At 37.3% G+C, this 5,000-nt stretch overlaps 1 protein-coding gene and 2 long non-coding RNA genes across 3 annotated transcripts in view; 2 read left to right on the forward strand and 1 right to left on the reverse strand.

Moving 5' to 3' along the window:
• LOC137972527 (uncharacterized) overlaps positions 1 to 5,000 on the forward strand; it is an 83,270-nt gene that overhangs the window by 55,741 nt on the left and 22,529 nt on the right. The gene's annotated exons all lie outside the window — the stretch shown is intronic.
• LOC137973714 (uncharacterized) lies at positions 977 to 2,430 on the reverse strand. Its single transcript, XR_011117305.1, has 3 exons — positions 1,955 to 2,430; positions 1,754 to 1,831; positions 977 to 1,518 (listed from the first exon to the last, which is right to left on the reverse strand). It is a non-coding gene; the product is annotated as an uncharacterized lncRNA (long non-coding RNA).
• Positions 2,501 to 4,062, forward strand: LOC137973630 (uncharacterized). Its single transcript, XR_011117289.1, has 2 exons — positions 2,501 to 2,736; positions 3,947 to 4,062. It is a non-coding gene; the product is annotated as an uncharacterized lncRNA (long non-coding RNA).

A 5,000-nucleotide genomic window follows, 5' to 3' on the forward strand; every position in this document is an offset into this window, starting at 1 on the left:
AGCTTCCTGAAAGACTAATCTGCCGTGTGTCTTTTCAAACCAAAAAACTATACTTCAAACCACGAGAATTTTTACTTTGCATTCGAGCGCTCGAGCGAAAGGATGAAGTTCGTAATGTTATTAGTCGCGATGGTCTCTGCGTTGGTAAACCTCTGGGGGAAAAACTGTGCACTGAGAAGGAAAACGCTGGGTAAACATCTTTCCAAGGGCAGAATGATAATTCCTTCTGCGAAGATGGCTTATGTTGCTCCTGTTGAATGAGGAAATCGTCTGTTTGTTTCATTGGAATCATTTGAAAGTGAGAACTTTTCATGCCCGCATCCCACTCATTCGGCAACTTGGATAAGTCACTTACCTGCTCTCCATTCCCATATTTTACAACACTAGTTACTTTTACAAGAGCGAGGCAATAAAATAAAGAAAATAAGTCTTAATTTTAAGAGAGGATCGCAAAAAAGTTTTGAAACTAAGTACAAATTTGACTCCAATGCTACTTGATGTTTCCCTTTTACTTGGAGTTTGGTAGTGGTCCATCGTTGAAAATATTTTTCCGGTATTTTTCCTGCAGCTGGCTGGTAACTGTAACTTTTTTCTCCAGCTTTGTCGATCACCTTGTAAAGTCTTGCTGGGATGAGGGTGGGGAGACATGAGAATCATGATAATGAAATAAGAAACCATTCACCTGCATGTGTTTGGAAAATACTGATTTCACTTTTGCATGCATTGCACCAGCAAAAATCCAGCCTAAATTTTGCACTGTGTGTAAAGATACTGAGAGAGGAATGTAATCATACATCCAGCAAGACTAGAGGCATCCTGCTTCATACTCTTAACATATTATTATGCACAACTGATCCAGTTTCACTACCCAATGATAGACCCACAATGGCTCTATCTGGACCCACAAGGACTCTATCTGATTCCTTTTCAACAACAACAACTGCAACAACTACTATGGTATGTGTTACCGCAAAACACAATATACAGTAACTCAAATATCTCTCTAATTTTATTGTTGTAAGTACCGTATATTCATTATTAAGACTATTACAAGTAGGAGCATTCTCAGAAGTTAATATCCAAACCCATGCTCAGCAAGAGAAAGACTAGAATAACGTACTGCTGCATTAATGAAAGTAAGGCAGTTTACTTGAATTAAAAAACCAAATTATATTTGCTTGCTCAAACATTGACTTAGAAGGTGTGGCAAGTAAATAATTATCGTCCCTTTTCTAGACAATTTTGAAGAGCTGTTTGGAAACCATCTTGTATTAATCACTGACATGCTCACATCTGTGATGTTTAATTTGCAGTAATACTGTTGTCATCATGCAGGATCTCGTGCAGGAAAAAATGAGAGATGAATAACAACCCTGGCTTTTTTCATCACAAAACCAATAAAATATTCAACGCTGAAATCCTCATCACAATCTCTGAAAACAATCTGGAATGTTGCTTGCCATGCATGGTTTGACCAGATCAGCACACACACACCAGGAAGAGTTTTAGACTTAAGCACTGGAATAAGAATAAATGACATGTTTAAGAAACAACAGGAAACTGATCAAAGTAAAACAATAATATTATTATTTCTTGGTCATTTTCATGCACAGATGTCACTTAAGATACTTGAAAAAAACATGGAAATCTGTGCCCTATTTGTAAAGATCCCTTTATAAAAAAACTAAACAACTTAACTGACTCCCTTAATAAGAGGTTTTGTCTAACAATGCAGACAAAAACAGTTGCTCACATCTTGAAAGTAATGACAGTCAAAATGACAGCCAGCCAGATATCAACACTTTCCACAAGATTTCTTCAGGTCAGATGACTGGAACAATGAAATAAACAGAAATCTAGAGATCAATTAAATTGAATCATACCACAACCTGGTGTGTTCTGCAAAGCAACACAGAGCTGGAAAAGAAAGAGCATCACCATCTAACATACAAACCATTGCTCTTGCTGTGGAGAACCAGGTCACAGAAAAATCCATGGCTCTCGTATCACATGTCAGAGGTTAAAACTTCTGTTTTGTCAAAACCCTCCGCGTTTTTAGAGGAATTGCCCTTAGGCGAAAAACAGTAAACGAAAAATGTTATCAGTTTAAAATTTACAACTTTTAGGTCTTCAACGGTGTGACCGAAACACGAGCAAACATGGTTTGGCAAAGATAACTTCCATGGAAACGACATAAACAAATAACTATTTCACGCCTAAAATAAGCTTACCTCTTTTGACTTTCTCGTTGAAAACAACTCGGAACTACTGTTTAGTTTTTCTGTCGAGTCCATGTTGAGCGTGAGATCTTGATCATCAAAAGGTCCAATAGAACTTTTCCTTCACCGCCGAATAAACTCAAACACAAAGAGCTCAAAAGCTCGAATCAAATGAATCAAATGTGTTCGAAGCGGAGCATGCGCACTCATTTTGCCGCGGTGTCGCCGTAGTGGACAGAGCGACAGAGCTGAAAAACGACTGTGCATGCGCCAGATAGGGAGCACAAATCGTGCATGAGACGCGAAGTGTCCATTTCGATCGTTTGATCTCGTCTTCTGCCTGTGTCACTTTATAACTCTTGACGGTGTGAATTTTGGAAGTGAGATCGTGGTGATTTAATTTAAGGAGACACATCAGATCTGTGTAATATATTTGTGTGGAATTTTTGGGCCTTGAGATCCAAACCCAGTTAAATTTGTTTGGGAATATGCGCTGCAGAAACTAACCGAGGTTACGGTGAGTGTTCCATATTTGTTTTTGAAGCATGAAGTGTTCACAACGTTTGGTTCAGTTTGCACACTAGGGTATTGCCCATGCAATCTCTACAGTTTTCATCAACAAGATAATTTGGGCAGGGTTTTCTGAAATCACCTTTACAATCAATCATACATGTATTTACAATGCGTTAATTAAACGTAACATGTTCTAAAGAGCATTATTTGAAAGTTGTCAACCTTCTCCTTGAACCAAGGCAGCAGTTCATTTAGAGTGCTGCCACTCTGCAATAGCCACTTAACCTCCTGACTGCCCCCATAAAGGCAGCTGTCTAAAAGAAAACACCTTGCCAACTTGTGAAGTTGGAATGAACACAAGTACTGGCCAGAACTACACAGAAAATATTGAAGTTCTTTGTTCCTGTCTCAGGGCATTTCTTCAATGAAAAGGTAAATTGGTTGCAAGACTGGCCTCTGAGATTACACTCAGAAGAAGTTCTAGTTGCACAGTAGTGTGATCAATAACATTGTTTAATTTATTGCCATAGTGAGGCTTGATTACAGAATCATAAATACTTGCCCACCAAAATACCCTGTGCAATCAACTGATACACCCATGTTCGGGAGACTGTTGGCCTGTTAATTAATGGAACATCGATATATTAGGAAAAGAACAATTTGTTAAATAAAAGTTCAAAGTCCAGGCCCTGCTTCCTGTTAATCCTAGGATTATTGACAGGGAAATACTGCTTCAAAGTGGCACCCGAGTGACTTAATTGTAGTCTAGCTTCCACAATCGCCAAATAATAATGATCTATCATTATTGTAATAATGCAACACACTTGGTGTCAACATCTATGTCAAAACTTGGAAGATGGTATTTTCTCTCCCCCTTGACTGGCCATTATTTGCAAATCTATGTTCAACCCAACGTCCAAGGCAAAATTATGGTTAGACTCAAATTTAAGAACATGTGTTAAGGCAAACAGTTAAGGGTCATTGGTTTATGTGTGGTTTATAGTATGTTTATATGGTTAGCTCATCATGTTTTCTTTGTCTTGGTTGTGTAATAAGAATGACTTTTTGTACTAATTTTCACAGCCCCCATAAAAACTGATATGTGCAGTTTCCTGTGTCTAGGAAAATAATAATATTATTATGATATTGTAGATTATAGCATTGTAATATGCATCTCATGGACAATAACATTCATTTTCGTTTTTTGTCCTTAGGGAGATGGATCCACCTGGTATTATTTGCGGCAGTTTTGTGAAATATTAGCTCTAAAAGGAGCGAGAAGAAATTCAGCCTTTTTTTCTCAGCAATAAACCACAATAATTTTATTGAGTTCACTTTGTTCATGTTGGTAGTGTGGAACAAAAGACTGGATAAAGTCACTGAGAAATCCAGACAATGCTGTTGAGTTTTAAGCAGTTTCTTTAGTACTCTTCACATTGTCAAACTGAATACCAGTCCTTAACCTTTTTTCAGTTATGAACTTTTTGGACCATCACAGAGCTTTAAGATGCCACTTTGTTAAATGTTGTACTTATAAAAAAAATGGGGACAACATATTCAAGCAAAAACATCACAAATGCATGTTGTTTGCACCTGCACGCAAACTTTGCGAATGCTTTTGATCTGATGAGTTGCCAACCCAGTAATGCTTCAGATACATGTAGTGACGTCAAAACCCAGAACACCTTCAAACACATTCAATGACAAGTTGTCAGAGAAAAAATTAAAATTAAAAACAAACATCTTCTTGAGCATTGGGACCCACATGGAATAGCCCTTGCATATGTGTATTATACTGATGACTGGATTCCATCTACTTAATATACAATCATCTTTTTAGGATAATACCACCTACGCCAGTCGGCAGATAATGCTAGAGTGAACTTCTTGCTATACAGCTGAAAATATTAATTTTGTGGAATGCCCCTTTCAGGGATGTTTCCTAGTTGTCTATGCTCTAAAGATTTTGTTCAAACCCATCAAGTACAATGTAGCATGCATGTGTGAAATGTCTCAAGTTTAGATCAGTTTTGCAATATGCACTGTGTTTTCTGAACTGATCCTTGTAAAATTTTTGTAGTTTCTTGTCAATTGTTAAATATGGAAAAAAGGATTTACTTTCTGAAAGAAAAATAACATTAATGACGTCTCTTGATCACGTTAGGATCTGATGAATTTTTATTTTAAAAGGCAAGCAAATCAAGGGGCAAATTAATTTTCTCTGAGCTGTTTAATGTCAGTAAGTGGGCTTTCCAGGATGAAGCACTT

Source organism: Montipora foliosa, chromosome 10, assembly GCF_036669935.1.
Source record: "Montipora foliosa isolate CH-2021 chromosome 10, ASM3666993v2, whole genome shotgun sequence".
Taxonomy (NCBI): domain Eukaryota; kingdom Metazoa; phylum Cnidaria; class Anthozoa; order Scleractinia; family Acroporidae; genus Montipora; species Montipora foliosa.